Consider the following 18,030-nt stretch of genomic DNA (forward strand, 5'->3'; position numbering starts at 1 on the left):
TGATTGTAAAACTAGGAACTTGAATTTGTGTCATGGTATTTCAAATTCTTAACTCTAGAACATGATCAGCTAAATCAATAGTCTTGTTCATCCACTGAACTACTTTGCCATGTTCCTGAAAGCTTTTAGTTAAAAATAAATAAATAAAAATAAAAATAAAAAAATGCTGTCATAGGAATCCAGACCATCTGGCAAGTCAATATATTCATACTTGGGGGAAAATTCAGTGAAGGTTATGAAAAGTAGCAAAATATGCTGCCCCAAAATATGCCACTTGGCATATTGATGATTTTGAACTGAAGACAATTGGAAGCAGATACAAGGCAAGCTCTAAGCAGACTATAAATTTACAAAGGTATCCCTCTCTCCTCTCTATTAGGAAAAATAGAAGTTAATCACCAGAGACAACTTTAAACATTTATCAGCCTGGAGATGGCACCAGAAGAATCCACATAATAAATGTTACTAACTACAGTAGTCTCCTCTTACCCATGGGAAATATGTCCCAAGGCCCCCTAGTGGATGCCTGAAACAACCCATAGCAGCAAATAGTACATATACCACCAGGTTTTTCCCTATACATACACACCTACAACAAAGTTTAATTTATAAATTAGGCACAGTAAGAGATTAACAACAGTAATTTATAATAAAATAGAACAATTATAATAACATACTGCAATACAAATTATGTGAATACAGTATCTCTTTCTTTCTCTCAAAATATATTGTACCGTACAGTCATCTTTCTGTAGTCACGTGGTATTGGTTCCAAATCTTCCCGGGGATTTTTCTGTGGATGCTTAAGTCCCTGATATAAAATGGCATAGTATTTGCATATAATCTACACACATCCTCCAAAACAGTTTAAATCATTTCTGCATTACTTATAATCCCTAATACAATGTAAATATAATTTAGGCAGTTGTTATACTGTATTGTTTTTTCTAGAAAAATCGTATTATTTATTTATTTACTTTATGTTTCCATTTCCTGATTTTTTTTTTTTTTTTTTTTTTTTGAGACAGAGTTTTGCTCTTTTTGCCCAGGCTGGAGTGCAATGGCGCGATCTTGGCTCACTGCAACCTCCGCCTCCCAGGTTCAAACGATTCTCCTTCCTCAGCCTCCTAAGTAGCTGGGATTATAGGTGCCCACCACCATGCCCTGCTAATTCTTTCATATTTTTAGTAGAGACAGGGTTTCACTGTGTTGGGCAGGCTGGTCTTGAATTCCTGACCTTAGGTGATTCACCTGCCTCAGCCTCCCAAAGTGCTGGGATTACAAGCATAAACCACCATGCCCGGCCCATTTCCTGAATATTTTTGATCTGATGTTGTTTACTCACCTGTTTGCAGACCTCAGTTGACCACAGGTAACTGAAACTGCGGATAGCAAAACTGCAGATAAGGGGGAACTACTGTAGCTCTCATGTTCCATTAGTTTCCCCCATATATTTACCTTCCCACAATTTGCTGCCCTTACAAGCTCAAAGTTCTTTTCCTTTGTTTTGCCACTTCTCTACAAAATCTGTTGTTTTTTGTTTAGATGCTATATAACCCTAAATTTCAATCGCCCCGTTGAGTTACTCATCAGAATTCTCCCATGTGCGTCCATGAAGCACTCCTTACTAAACTGTTTTTCTCTTGTTAATCTGTCTTTTGTCAGTCTAATTTGCTGGGCCCCACCAATGAACCTAAGTCAGAATGGAAAGGGGTTTTTCTCCTTGCCTGCAGTGGTATAAAAATAATTTTTTAAGAAATTACATTATCAAGAATTGTTTAATAAGCACAGTACCTGAAACACATGGCAGTTATTCTTATAGGCCACACTCAATTAAATTTTCAGAATAAAATTTTACTTTTTGGAAAAGTGAGGGCTTCTTTTACTAATGATGTAATAATTTGATGGAAAGAGTTATAAGAATAAAAGGTTGCCAGTGCTTTAGGAGGTTATAATCTGGATTGTTTTGCAATATTATTGCAGCTTGAGACCGAATGAGACAATGGTACTAGGAAAAAGAAAACTCCAGTATAAGATCAATTCTTATTCATTATTTCATATATACCAATACTTGATTTAGTATATTACTAAGGGGTAACTGATCACATAATGCTTTTCTCCACGTTTCATGTTGTCCAGGGCTTAAAAAACCTTTGGTGCCAGTGCAGATGATTGTCAGATTCAAATCTTCTGCTCCAGCTCGGCATTATCCACCTGGACAAATGCAAGCAAACTGTGCTTTTTCTTTCTTCCCTATTCCACCCTGTTCTCTTTTACTGAAGAACAGTTCAGTATGATTGACTTTTATGCTATTTTGAGCATCACTGTAATGAACACCTTATGCATGTCTTTGCACACAAGTATGAGAGTTTGTCTAGGAGGAAAACTTAGAAGTAGATTTCCAATATACAAGGTATGTAAAACATGATATTTTTTAAACACGGTATTTTAAACATGGTATTTTAAAACATGGTAATATAAGGTAGTAAAACATGGGTTTTAGTAGGTGAGGAGGTTCAGAACGTACTACCCCATAATACAGAGCTCTGACACATTGAATATTTTAAGAAATTGACAAATAGCAAGTGCAGGAAGGTATCTCTGATTTTCTCCTGAAGCATTTCATAAGAATCTCAAATGAGAGCTTCCCTCCATATACCCAGTGGCATTTTTATCTCCAAAGATGGAAGGGCAAGAGGAATCAGAATGAATAGGCTTTGCTAAATTTCCCCCAGTTTACTTCGCTTAACCCATACTTTGCCCTATCACACTTGTTCATAACTTTGCACACTTCATCAAATCTCACATAAAAATACTCAGGTTTAACCTTTTTTGGGGGGGGGGTCTTCATTTCCTTAGGAAGGCTCTCATGTCATGTAAAACTTAAATTAAATAAATGTGTATATTTTTCTATTGTTAATGTCTTTGGTTACAGAGTCCCAGCCAAGAATGTAGACAGGTAGAATGAAAATATTGCTTTCCTTCACTGCAGTTTCTGGTGATGAGGATGGCATTGCATTGGCTAGGGCACTCAACGACTCTGGGGCTGTCACTGACTAAGCCAGCAAAGAATTCTTACTGAGTCAGTTTCCTAGATCTCTATCTGCAGAGGCCGGTTGAGAGAGGAAGGTAAGATTTTTTTCCCATCCAGTCCTTTCCAAATTCAGATTAGCAGGAGAAATTTGTAAGAAGTATTCCTTTGAATTGTAACTCTTACAAATTTGGTTCGAAGTACTCATTGATTATTGATCTTTTTCCTCCCAGGGACAGCCATGGCATTCCTATTTGTCTCACTTTGTATCTTGAGAGCTTGGCTTGACTTTACACCTGTCAGGGCACACAGATTGTCAGGCCTGCATCTGCAGGTGGCCAACTGTTAGATAGGGGCCCTGAGATATGAGGATGGCTGAACAGAAATGTGGGCTGCACCCCATTTGCAGCTGGTATCCTGCTGGCATTACTAGCTCGTAGGAGGTTTTGTCTGCATCTGTCATTCTTCTGTCTGTTTTTGGTAGTGGCTCTGGATCATGAGGGTGTCTTCTTCTCTGGGGATGCCTCTTGTGTCTGTGATTAGGCTATAAAAGGGCTTACTGATTTTGATTTTGAGTCACATGGAATAGATACCCCTTTGGTTTAAAAAAAAGGCAGGGTGGCAGCGGGCAGTTGCAGTTGGCTCATGCCTGTAATCCCTGAACTTTGGGAGGCTGAGGCAGGAGGATTGTTTGAGCCCAGGAGTTTGAGACCAGTTTAGGCAACACAATGAGATCTTGCTCTCTGAAAAAATAATTAATTAAAGGAAAAGGGTTCATCTCTTCTTGGTCTTTACAGTTAGGGGAAAAAAGGGGATTCAATTGTGCCGGAAAATTTACTGTTTGTCCCATTCAAAACCTGACAATCATATTTCAAAGGATTTTTTTTTTTTTTTTTTTTTTTGGCCAAAATACTCTACGGTCAGAAATGGGCTTAATTGGAGGTTGATCTTCAGAGCCTGAGAGGAACTATTTTTAAGGCCTTCTCTTCTAATATGGAATTATGCACTTATGAAAGGAGTTATCCAGCTTGCTTTAGGCAGACAGTAAGGGAAGGGTCCCTGGAGAACTTCAATCCACCCCAGAAGAATTTATACCAGATGTTTTTTGCAGATAAAGGAACTTGCACAGGGGTCTTGCCTAAACATGCCCATAGTGGACAATTCCATTCCTTAACATATGTGCGGTAACAGAAATAAATCAATATGGAGGAACTCAGCCTAAGGACCCACATGTGCACTGGAAGGATGGGGTAGAATTCACACCTTAAGCCCTCATATTCAACTGTGAAGGAAGCAACTGGAAACCTGCTTTCAGGACCCTTTTTTGTTTTTTGCTGAGAGCTTTCCTTTTGCTTAATAAATTCTGCTCCACTCACTCTTTGATGACCTTGTGCCTAATTCTTGGTTGTGAGAAAAGAACCCAAATCTGGTTGAGCTAAGGAGGAAAAGCTCCTGCATCACTTAGAGAGAAAGAACATTAGGAAGGCTTTGTGTAATAATTTATTAAAACATTCTAAAGGCATGCAACTCAATCTAGAACATAGGGATTTTTATTTTCATCTTAGTTAGAAATATGTTCTCTGATATGAAGTAGCAAATTCAATATAATGTAATTTGATAGGAAGGTCAGCCTCTTTATTATTCAGGCTGCAACACAGTTTTCTGAAGAGTTTAAAACAACTACCCTTGTCTTACAAATTGAGTCCATTAAAAACAGAAACGCAGCACTAGGAGCAATTCAAAGCCCATCCATCCTTCTTAACAATCCCCAAATCTCTCCTGTTCATATCAAGATGCTTGCAGATACTTTAAAAAGTCAAAACATTGGAAATAGAATTGTCCTGCACTTAGAAAAAAATACCCTAAATCTGTGATCATTGATATGCCCCAAAATGCTCTCAGAGAAACCTTACATCCTTTCTTTGTGCCTTTCAGATATAAATATTTGACCCTGTCCTCTCTAGGACCTGAGGGCAATCTATTTGCTATGCAAACTTCCTGGGAGATAACTCTTGCTTCTAAACAACAACAACAACAACAACAAAAACAGGCTTTTTGAAAACAAAATGCTCCAGTGTCCACCACTTCCAGAAAATTACTTAATAACAATAAACAAAAATCTTAAAAGCCTCCTCCATAAATATGAGTCAACAGGTAACCCTAACTTGTCCCATTTGCCAGAAATACAATTTGGATACAAATGTAAAGTGGAGATAAACCCGTGAGTTTTTACTAATACGTTTACTGAATCATGACTAAAATTTTAAAATAAAACTCTAAGATCTCTGTTTGAAGCTGTCTGTATGGCTATGTATACTTAGGTTTACTTGTATATGTATATGTACTGTATACATGACAGTTTTCCACCTCTGAATAGTGTTACCAAATTAATTTATAAAATTCTATAATGGTTTATTCAAATTGGCTTAGAGATAAATGAACACTTACATAAAATAAATATTCCTAAAACCCCAGGAAATACAGAAACTAACCTAAATGCTTTCATGTTCACATGACTTGGATAAATTGTTGATATAAAAGATTAGTTTAACATGGTTGGTTTCATAAAAATAGCTATGTATTCTAAGTTATCAGCATTATGTATAATATGAGCATACATTTTTATTCTACTGGATTTAGTAGCCAAATAAGGTTAAAAATAGTTAAGAGGGAAATAAGTTAAAATGTTGGTTAGCTTTGTTTGGTATTATAATATGTCTGCCTAAAAACAGTTTCAAAAATGTTTATGGTAACTTGAAACCTTAGAATTATGTTAAATTATACATATGTATGTATGTATATATATAGTGTGTATATATACACTATATATACACATAGTCCACATATGTATATATATGTGTGTGTATATATATATGTAGAGTGTGCGTGTGTTCAAAATTTCCAAATAGGATAAAATGCTGAAACATTCATTACTGAACATAAGTTAAATCTATGTATTTTTGGCATCTTGTTTTTATATGTTATAAAGAAACGAAATATATGTGGGTATGTTAATACACATGAGAAACTATACCATGAGGAAACAGTATATACCTATAAAAACACAAAATAGTGTATTTGCAAATGTGCCAGTCAGTTACAGAACACTGGCATATGACAGGAAATTCACAATTGTCTACTTCCTAGTTTTCTCTGTAAAAGAAATGTTGATCACTTTGTGGGGCCAAGGCAGGCAGATCACGAGGTCAGAAGATGGAGACCATCCTGGCTAACACGGTGAAATAAAAATAAAAAAAAAAATTAGCAGGGTGTGGTGGCACATGCCTGTATTTCCCAGCTACTCGGGAAGCTGAGGCAGGAGAATCACGAGCCTGGAAAGTGGAGTTTGCAGTGAGCTGAGATCACACAACTGCACTCCAGCCTGGGTGACAGAGGGAGATTCTGTCTCAAAAAAAAAAAAAAAAAAAAGAGGAAATGTTACTCATGATTAAAAGTTATACTGAATTTACATAAATGAAACTACTATGAATAAAGAGAGTAAAGAAAAAAAAACTATGCAAAGTGTGCAAGAAAAGTAGGATGTGTTTTTGATTTAAAAAGAGAAATGTGGTATGAAGGATATATTTTTTTAAGGGGGAAAAAAGAGTAATTTTGTCCTAAGGTAGAATGACTGGTTGTTCCAGAATGAGAAAAAGGAAAAGAGTAGGACCAAAACTCAATGGATTTTTAAAAACACGTAGAGGGTTCGTGGAAAAATAATTTTATGTGTAGTCAGCCGCTAAGAGAGAATGACTTTATTTCTAATTTAAAAAAATGAGACAACTTTAAAAGCATACTAATGCAAAACCAGCATGACAGTTTTCTTGGATTATTGGTCTGGTCTTATTAAAAAATAAGAGATTTCTCCTTATCTTTTAAGTAATCTACTTAGGAAACAAAGATTTTGTATCTTAGCAAAATAATTTCCTCTGCTTCATGTTGTATTTATCAGATCTTTGCTTAGGAAAACCAAGTTTTCTCAATATTAGAAGAGCTAAAATTTTTTCACAGCTATATAACTTATGGTATTTGCCTTTGAAATATTTTATTGTCTCACTAGTTAAATAAATAAATATTATTTCATAGTAGTGAGCCTACTTAATGAAATGTTCAAAACTTTTCACATTTTTGACAAGCAACTCAATATCAAATTTAAATAGTCGTTTTGACTTCAAAACTAACTTTGTGATTTCCCAGAGCACCCCTGGAAAATCTTAAATAATATGTTCTCTCATCTTGTAAAGAGAGAGATGTTAAACTCATTAGATTTATTTGAGATACTGAATTACATAGAAGCATTGTCAAAAAGTAATGCTTAACCTTCTTCAAGTTGCATTTATATGGGTATACATTTTTAATATAACTGTTTCAAAAATTTTATGAAATTCCTAGAAATATGTCAATGTTCTTTCTGTCTATATGAATCAATCATAATTCAGTTATCTTAGAACGTGATATGCCACATTATAATAAGCTCCTATCAGATCTTTAACCATGACCACTTTAAGTCTTTTGTCATTTACAGACAATTAGTTTTATTCAGATTCTTCTCTGAAAATGTTCACAATTAGCAGCAGGCCAAAACTGCTCTATCTTCAAAGAAATTCATGAAACATACTCTAATAAATACTCTGAAGTACAGGTTTCTGATAATTGTATTTATTTGTTTGTTTATTTATCCATTTATTTATTTATTAGAGACAGAGTCTCACTCTGTTGCTCAGGCTGGAGTGTAGTGTTGTGATCATAGCTCACTGCAGCCTCCAGGTCCTGGGCACAAACACTCCTCTGACCTCAGCCTCCTGAGGATTTGGGACACTATAGGTATGTGCCACCATACCCAGCTAAATAAATTCTTTTTTTTTTTTTTTTTTTTGTAGAGATGGAGTCTCACTTTGTTGCCTAGGCTGGTATCGAACTTCTGGCTTCAAGCAATCCTTCTATCTCAGTCTTTCAATGTGGCAGGACTATAAATGTGTGCCACCATGCCTGGCTAAATTTTAAAATTTTTTGTAGAGATGGGATCTTGCTTTGTTGCCCAGGCTGGTATTGAACTCCTTGCTTCAAGCAAACCGCCTGTGTCAGGCTCCTAAAGTGCTGGGGTTAAGGGCATGAGCCACCCATGCCTGGCCTCTGACAATAATAAGATCATACGCTTTGACTGGGTAAAAATTTCCAGAACCCTAGTTTAAAAATCTGATTGAGTCATAAAACTAATCAAAGATGATGCAAAATTATAACTGAGCTGACGTAACCAACTCCATCTTGCTTCTAACCTCCACTGTCCTTGTTTCTTCCTGGGTGTAGGCTACACTAACTTTGGGAGGAACTTAGTTTATAATTTAAAACAAAGATGATAACAGCCCTTTCCCAAAACAAACTTCTTTCTTGCCTGGAGACTAGATTGCCTTTGTAGGACTAACAAATTAGCCACAAAGTTTAGAAATTATGGTTTAGGAGTCATGGAGCTGGAGGCTACAAGATTCTGACCCTCCCTAAACTACTCCTAAGATCAGTGCTTGAGATGTTTTTGCAAACCTTCACTTGATGGACCACCTGGCACCACCCAGATTGATAAACTGGCTCATTTGATCTTGTGGTCCCCACCCAGGAACTGACTCAGCACAAAAGGACAGCTTCAATTCCCTATGATTTCATCTCCTACCTAACCAATTAGCACTCCTGGCTCTCTGGCTTTCCCCCACCGAGTGTCCTTAGAAACTCTGATACCCAAATGCTTGGGGATACTGATTTGAGTAATAAAACTCTGGTCTCCCACACAGCTGAGTCTGTGTGAATTATTCTTTCTCTATTGCAATTTCCCTGTCTCAATATACAGCTCTGTCTAGGCAGTGGGCAAGGTGAACTCCATTGGGTGGTTACAATCAAGCATAACAAGAATTAATTACATGGAACTAAATGAACTGGTAAGGAATATTATAATTTTTAAATTACTTTGATTGAGACATTGCTGGTTCTTTAATATTTTGTTTTTCAAATTAAAGTTTTTCTCTTTTTCTCTCAAGCTATCTGTACCTTATAACAATCTGGCAAACTATAAAGAAAAACAAAATATTTATTTGTTCTCTCTACCTGATCTCTCCAGAATTTGGAAACTATTGTTGATTATTCTTATTTTCAAGGTAATATAAATATATGCATAAGTTCAATAAGAATATGTACTTCTGGCCGGGCGCGGTGGCTCAAGCCTGTAATCCCAGCACTTTGGGAGGCCGAGACGGGCAGATCACGAGGTCAGGAGATCGAGACCATCCTGGCTAACACGGTGAAACCCCGTCTCTACTAAAAAAATACAAAAAACTAGCCAGGCGAGGTGGCGGGCGCCTGTAGTCCCAGCTACTCGGGAGGCTGAGGCAGGAGAATGGCGTAAACCCGGGAGGCGGAACTTGTAGTGAGCCGAGATCCAGCCACTGCACTCCAGCCTGGGCGACAGAGCGAGACTCCGTCTCAAAAAAAAAAAAAAAAAAAAAAAAAAAAAAGAATATGTACTTCTTATAACAGAAAATAACTAGAAACGTTGATTATATTGCTAAGCCTATACATTTGAGAATATGTATAGAATCAGATATGACTAGAAAATTTTAAGGAACTAAATTTGATTTCATGGGGCCAATGATTACAAAGACCCTTGGAAAAACTGGCCTTGGACCTGGCTTACAGAATTCTCAGCCTTACACATAAGGAAGGTCACTTCCCAGCAGGTCCAGGAACTTCAAAATACATTAAGTACCTTGGGAAGAGTGGAATTCACCAAAATCTATAGGTGCCACAGGCAAAAACTAATGGCGAGTCCCGTGACTCCAGGCACTTTTAAAAGTCTAATCTGAGATTCCTTATCATAAGTTCCAGGGAAACAAATTCAAAAAAAGACCTATGTGGTCAAGTACATTCTTGCTGCACTAATGTAAATAACCAGGAGAAGTTTAATGGGGTTAGACTTATTTTGCTATCTAATTAGTCTTACTTTGTTAGAATTGGAAATAACTATAGAGAATAAAATTACTCCATTATTATTTCAAACATAGAATCTAATCCTGTTCTCTGTCTTTGAAGCTTTTATTATGTCTCTGTAAAGTAGACTAGATCATGCTCAATTTTAGCATCCTCCAATACCTGACTATAACTCTTCAAATTAATGTTTCCAGTTTTTCTCTCACCCTCTTAAGTTGGTACTACTGAGGGTTAAAACCTTACTGCTCAGGTCTTTGTTAGGAATATCTAAAGAAGCCCTGGACATTGAGACTGGAAACTTCCATATTTTGCTCTGAGAAGTAACTGTAACCCTTTCATCACCAGAGGCATTCAAACTGCAAGCCAGGAAATTTATTGAATGACTACTTCCATTTTCATGCTATCATCTAAAGTCACTTTGAGCCAAATGTCCTGAAATCTTGAGTGACTGCTTTCTGGAATCAAAAACAGGGTTTACAGTTTGTTCTAACTAGTTATCTTTTTCATTTTTTTTTTAATAGAAATGTACCTTATTAAATGCTTGATTGTTCATACCATCTAGAGGAGTTCGAGGAGGGAAGCACCCTATTTCTACCTTTATGGTGTCTCCCGAAATGAGATACAATTATTTAACTGAACTATCCTCTTCCTAGGACTGAGAGACTTGTTCATTGGGATACAGGACAATCTACCAACTCAGTTTTTGGACTGTAAAACTTCCTGTGGGAAGTTCCAGTTGGAAGAATAACAGATTCAGTACACAATACCCCCAAATAGGGCACCTTTGCATATTGAATACATCTATATTTTTGATACAGGATCTTGCTCGGTCACCCAGGCTGGAGTGTAGTACAGCAATCTTGGCTCACTGCAACCTCAGTCTCCTAGGCTCAAGTGATCCTCCTACCTCAATCTTCTCAGTAGCTAGGACTACAGGTGAATGCCAGCATGCCCTGCTAATTTTTGCATTGTTTTGTAGAAACGGAGTTTCACCATGTTATCCAGGCTGGTCTCGAACTCCTGGGCTCAAGCAATCCACCTACCTCAGCCTCCCAAAGTGCTGGGATTACAGGTTGTGAGCCTCTGTGCCCAGCCAGCATACTGAATATTATAAGCTGAAGAGAAATAACTTTTACAGGAAGATATTTCTGACAGTCCCCTGAAGCAGAACATAAGACAATCCTGTAAGAAGTACTCTCCAAATACTCAGAGGAAAGGAGCTTTCTTATCTGTGAGGATGAAGGAACGCTGAGAGAAGTCTGAATGAACAGAACTTGCCAACATTTCTCCAGTCTACAGCTTTTAACTCATACCCCTTTGTCCTATCACATTTTTCTATGGTTTTTCATAATAATAGGCTTATTAAGCAATATAATAATAGGTGATATAATAGGCTTTCCAGGCTAATAATAGGCAATATAATAAGCTTTCCAAGCCTATTATAAAAACACTGATGTTTAATCACTTTGGGGGTCTTTATTTCCTTAGGAAGCCTCCTATGTTATAAAAAACTTATATTAAATAAAAGCAACAATTTCTATTCTTTCTCTTGTTAATCTACTTTTGGTTACAGAGCCCAAGCTGAGAATCTATAAGAGCAGGAACAAAATACTTTTTTTTCCCTAGGTAACTATGGACAAATTGCTCTCCGAGTGGTTACAACATTTTATACTCCAACCAGCAGTATATAAGCACTCCTCACTTTGTCCTTAATCATATTGTTAACTACTCAAGGTTAGTTAAATCAATCCTGGGAAATAACTTTTTAAAATAAAAAAATGCATGTTCTCTCATCACTTTCTTTTGAAGAAAGTGAGATCATCCATTACTTGTTCATTTATTTTCAAAGAAAAAATGTGTATTTCCCTTTTATTTCTCTTTTCTTTTCTTCATTCTGCTCTTCAGCTTTTCACCATTTTGTCAATCCTGCCCATAGATTGTAAGCATGAGAGTGTTGTTAGCAATACATCTGAATGTCCAGTTTACAGCAAAATTAAGAACATGCAAATAATGTATGCTAGAGTTAAATCTAATAAATATTCAGTCTCCAAATCTCTAGTCTTTCAATTTGTTCAGAATCTCTGCAAAAGTTTCTAACTCATCTTTCTAATCCTCCAATAATTAAATCTTTGTTTCTTCAAATTTGTCTAAGCTAATGCATACACATACATACAACAATCCACACACCACTATATCACTATCTTCTGTATGCTTGTGTGCATTATATACTTTTTTCTACTGAAAATACAAAGTATTTCAGCTTTATAATTCAGAGTTGAGCCCAAATCTACACTTACAAAATGGATTCCTCTGGGCAGGAGACTATATCTCTGAATCTTAGTTCCCTTCTCTGTACTTAATAGTGTTCAAGGGTTAAATATGTAATCTCGAAAGAAATAATAAATAACTTATAGTTTTTAGTTAATCAGTGAATAAGGGGCAATAACATATTTCAGATGTTATTTATTTAAAAGTCATACCTTATTTTCATTTAGAATAATAGGTTAAAATTACCATTTCAGCCTCTGATTTGAAAAACTAAAGCAAATTCTTAACTCAGGAATTTGGGGGGAAGGTTTCGAGATGAAACTGTTTCATCTCAGATCATCAAGCATTAGATTATCATTAAGGAACACGTAATCTAGATCCCTTGCATATATAGTTCGTTATAGGGTTCTCACTCCTATGAGAATCTAATGCCACTGTTGATCTGACAGGAGGCGGAGCTCAGGCGGTAATGCTGGCTCACCTACCGCTCAACATGTGCAGCTCAACTTCTGCTGTATGGCCCTACTCCTAAAAGCCCATGGACCACTACGGAGGAATCCTGCTCTACAACACTGGTTACTGTTTGCTTGTCCCGATTCCACTTCAAGATTGACATGTCCTTGTTGCCTTGCATTTATTTGCTCCTTTAGCTTATCTGCTTTGACTTCAGTTCTAATGTATGTCCACTGCTTTCCTGCTTTTCCCCTTGTTTCTCAGTTGTGGCACCTGTATTCTTTTAAATCCCTGATGGAGGCAACGTGACAAAGCAGAAAGTCAGGCAGACGAGGATTCTAAATGTATCTCTGGACTACGTATGTCACATTTTAATTATTAAAACTCTCTGATGCTCAATTTCTTCATCTGGTAATGAGTATAATTGTGTCTTTGAACGATTATTGTTAGATTCAAATCTGATAATCTTTGTAAATGGTCAGCAAACACCTAAAAAATAGTAGGGAATACTATATATATATATATATATTTTTTTTTTTTGTTTTACCATCCCCTTTTTTCTTTCTTCTCAATTTGTTTTTAATAGACTCTAAGTTCATGACGACAGGGCCAGTGCCTGCCTTGTTCTTTGTTGTAACAACCACAGAACATAGAATAGTGGCACGGTTCAGTTCTACCTAAAGACGTAGTTCCTGACTGAAGGGAAGAAAGAAATAAAAACGAATCAATCAATGAATCATCCATCTTCTGATGTAAACCCAGTTTCAACTCCTGCTTCTACATCTCACAGCAGATCTGACTTTGTGCATGAATTCCATTTTTCATTTTTGTCTTTTTCTGAATTCTTTCAATTCCACTTTAAACTACCTCACCACAAACTACCCATGGCCCTCAGTGGGCTTCTCATAAAACATGGAAGTCTAAATTTTTACTTACTATTTAAATATGCATGCTAACAGCCAAATTATCGTAGATATTGAAAGGTTTGCCATGTTTTAAACATAATCTATTTTATATTTTTAATGAGTAGTGTCTTTCTAAATATAGTACTATTATCTTGTTTTGAAAGGCAAAAGTTTCTTCAAAGACATTTCTCCCTTAACAAAAAAATTAGCATTAGAGATAATTTTCAGATAAATCTTAATGTCAACAAATACCTTACTCTTCACTTATACCTGTATGTTTTTTGGAGAATTGTTTTTTCTAACATTATTGAGAAAAAAAAATAAGTTTTAAGGCTAAAATATTGCAGTCACAAGGCATTTTATATAGAAAGCACTGGCTAATTTTAATTTGTATCTTTGCTAGTATAAATAGATGCAAAAAGTTTGGCCATTGATTTGTACTATTGAAAGGCATAATGAAAAGCAGCCAGAATTCTTTTTAAGTAAATAAGATGAAGTATTCCCCATTTGTTTTCAGGGAAATCAGTTAACATACCTCATCTTGTAAAATTATATAGTATAGTAGATTTTAACTGTCATTTACGTGTCCTGAATTATTTTGTCATTAATCATTAGTATCCGAGAATTTAGCTTTCTAGTGGTAAAGTAGTTATTAAGAAGGAAATACCTTTGTGCTTAAAAACTCATACTATTGCCCGTCAAGCCTAGTCCAAGGTATTTGACCACTACTTAAAAATGCAAAAAACAGACCCGGCGTGGTGGCTCACGCCTATTTGTAATCCCAGCACTTTGGGAGGCCGAGGCGGGTGGATCATGAGGTCAGGAGATCGAGACCATCCTGTCTAACACGGTCTCTACAAACCCCGTCTCTACTAAAAATACAAAAAATTAGCCCGCTGGGTCTTTAGTCACAGCTACTCGGGAAGTTGAGGCAGGAGAATAGCATGAACCCGGGAGGCAGAGCTTGCGGTGAGCTGAGGTCGCGCCACCGCACTCCAGCCTTGGCGACAGAGTGAGACTATGTCTCAAAAAAATAAAATAATAATAATAATAATAACAATAATGTTAAAAACAGAGAAGTGAAGCAGATGTCTGACTTGGCTATTGTAACAGCTATTATGTAATAGAGTCTACTCTCACTTACCTATGCTAAGATGGGTAGAAGCATAGGACTCTAAGGTGGAACCCCTAGATAATCATTTTTGGCACCGTTACCAACCCTTACAAGATGTGCCAATAAAGAGCAGCAACACTATTCCAGTTCCACCTGCCTGCCCTCTGCTGGACATGCTAATGAGCAGTGAAATGGCTACAGAAAGGACAGCTGGTGTGAGAGGGAAGCTTATGCACAAATAAGTCATCTTTCTTTATTACTGTAAAATACATGTAGAAATGATTTTGATTACATGTCTAATAATTATACATTTATCAGGGACATCACTCTGTAGAAACAACTAACGTTAGAGCATTTGTGAACCTTTTTATTCCTTATCGCTTTTCTCATCCATTTGGAAGGTCACCTAGTCAGATGACTAACAAACAGTAGGTTCAGCTGTATAGCTAAGTTCAGCTTTACTTTGTACAGGACTGTGATTCTTTTACTAGAGCCTGAAAGGCAGATGCCATTCTGGGAAGTTTTACCCTCAATTATGAAGAAAGAAAAATACAGGAAAGGTTTTTTAAAAAGTGTAAGAGAAAATTCAGCTGCTGTGAAGTGGCAATGGAATAGCTCTTGCAAATTTTGCAAGCTTTGGCTGTGCTCCCTGAAAAATCAGCAGCAGCAATGTCCTTCAGGCAGCAGCTGTCACTGCAAGCAAAGCAGCAGCACTGGAAAGAAAAAGAAGGGGTTCCTCTGCAGACAGAGAAAACAGCTGATGCATAAAAATACAGATAGGGCTGAAATTAGCAACAAGTTGCTGACTATTTTTTTCCTTTTTGTAAAGTTCACTCAGCTACTAAGATAGATGTAAATTAAACTTTAGAGACAATGTGGAATCTCAAGTGGAACTGTGAAGGAATCATACACATAGGCTGAAGACAAGTTTGATTTAAGATCCTACTACTTTTAGGCTCTATTTTCTGACTAGGGTGCACCATATTTAACTAAACCATTCAGGAAGCAGATTCAGCTACCTATTAAACACGTGACAGTTTCAAAATGTTCAGGATTCTCTGCCCAGGACTCACATTACTCAGCTGTCATAGTAAAGCGCTCAGATATATGATGTGAAAATTACATTTTAACGAGGTGTCATGTGTGTTTAAAGTTCTTATTCATCACTACACAGCCACAGCTTTTACTGGAGACACAAATGTACTTAATTTGCATATTATAAGGACAGAAGGTGCACCATATCCTCATTGTTAAACTGTTATGTGTAGGCTTTTTGTTGGTTTAGAGTCTACTATCTTTAGCGTACATAAGAATGGTTATATTTACATAATCTCAAATGTCTTTCAAGAAAATGTGGATTGTGTTTGGGAAGCAGAACAGCAGGTAACAAGACAGTAGCTACATCTCTTTATCATTCTATTGTTAGTACTTATTGCTGGATGTGTTTTTCACTAAATCTCAGTAGATTTTTAGATCTGTTAGACATACTAATTTTAGGAAATTTTTGAAACTCAGCTTCTCTGCCTGTTATTACCAATTTGAACCTACTTCCCCATCCTCCTTCAGCAGGAAATACTGAAAAACATTTGAATATTTAACAAGGAAAATTAGACTCTTGATGGACAGCTTAGAAACAAACTGTAAGAGTCAAAGAAAATACCTCTCATCTAACTCCTCTTTATTAATGAATAATCAATTCAGCAGAAGGTGGTTTGGGAGAGAGAACAGTGAAGGGTGAAAGTCAGTCAAAACCAGCCACTAATCATAGCTAAAGGCAAGTGATGCAACTATCTGACTCCCTCCCACCAGTTGCATCAGGATATAGCATATGGTTTTAGAGTTATGATGCCCATGTGAGAATCACTCAAATAATCTGTGAAACAGCTAAGTATGACTTGAACATTTTGAATGTACATCTTACAAAAAATAACCAATTAAACGTTATAATAAAGGTATACTTTTATATTGTATTTTATAAGCTAGAAAATAGGCTCGGTTGAAATTATATCTGAAGAAAATTCTAGATTTGATAGTTCTGTATCTGGTGCTCTGCCCAGAAAAAACAGAGGAAGTGCTTTCACATGTACTTTGTACTCAAGTGCTAATGCTTAAAATCATTTTGGTACCTGTGTACAAAGCTGAATCACTGGTTCTTTAGACAAAACATATTTTCAAGAGAATACAACTATTACGCATTTCTAAATATAACATATTTTCCATTTTCTCCAAGTTGAAGAAATCCCTACAATTTGTCAACTAAACAATTTAAGAAAACGTTCTTAATATAGAATTCTTTAAACAGTTGCCCACTTTCTTCCATACTGTAAAATCACTGGCCTTAATTTCTTCTGGGAGAAAACACATTAAGTATTTATGTACTTTAGTACTTATCTTTATCACACGCTAAAATGCCCCTTAGATTACCAAAGCTCACAACAACGTGAGTGAAGGAGGGGAGAAGCTGGAGGTACAGGGTGGGGGTGTGGAGGATGACTGAGTGACTTAATAAAACTTAGATTATAGATTCATGTGCTGACAGCGAAGATGACTACCTGAGGAGCATACACATAATCTTAGTAAATCACATTTAGAAACTATACTCCTATTCACCTAATATCTTGAAAAAGCAGATTTAAAAAATATAGTCCATTTATCCATTTAATCACTCAACAGTCTTTTAAAAGCACTATTTATCAGACACTTTAAGAATTTGTAGACGGGCCGGGCACAGTGGCTCACACCTGAAATCCCAGCACTTTGAGAGGTCAAGCTACTCAGGAGGCTGAGGCTCAAGAATCGCTTGAACCCAGGAAACGGAAGTTGCAGTGCCACTGCACTCCAACCTGGGCAGCACAGTGACACTGTCTCCAATCAAACAACAAAAAAAAGGAATTTGTAGAAGAAACTGATAAAACAAAATCAACAAGATATTACAATGTGAATCAAAGTCTAATTAGTTCCAAAAAAAAACTTTTTATAAAACATTAGATATTCTTTGCATTTGTGTTTTCCTTAATATGTGAAATATAACTATATTACTTAAAATTTTAAGAAATTATTTGCAAATCTATTTGCTATATGAATGCTAAATAGCAGTATCAAAATAAGTTCAGATTTATATTTCTACCAACTTAATGCTGGGAAATGACAAAAATGTTGGCAATTTTACATTTAATATCATGCAGAATAAGTGACAACAGGATGGTGTTCCAAAAGTAATGTTTTTAGGGAACATAGTACATGAATTTTAAACTTCTTCTAAACTTTGCCAAGAAAACTTGGCCAAT

The 18,030-nt window shown here is 36.3% G+C and overlaps 1 protein-coding gene across 50 annotated transcripts in view; it reads right to left on the minus strand.

Moving 5' to 3' along the window:
- The window catches only part of ADGRL3 (adhesion G protein-coupled receptor L3), an 857,692-nt gene that overhangs the window by 299,905 nt on the left and 539,757 nt on the right, over window positions 1-18,030 (minus strand). The window lies entirely within an intron of this gene.

The sequence above is a fragment of the Macaca fascicularis genome, chromosome 5 (assembly GCF_037993035.2).
Source record: "Macaca fascicularis isolate 582-1 chromosome 5, T2T-MFA8v1.1".
In the NCBI taxonomy this organism is placed as follows: Eukaryota; Metazoa; Chordata; class Mammalia; order Primates; family Cercopithecidae; genus Macaca; species Macaca fascicularis.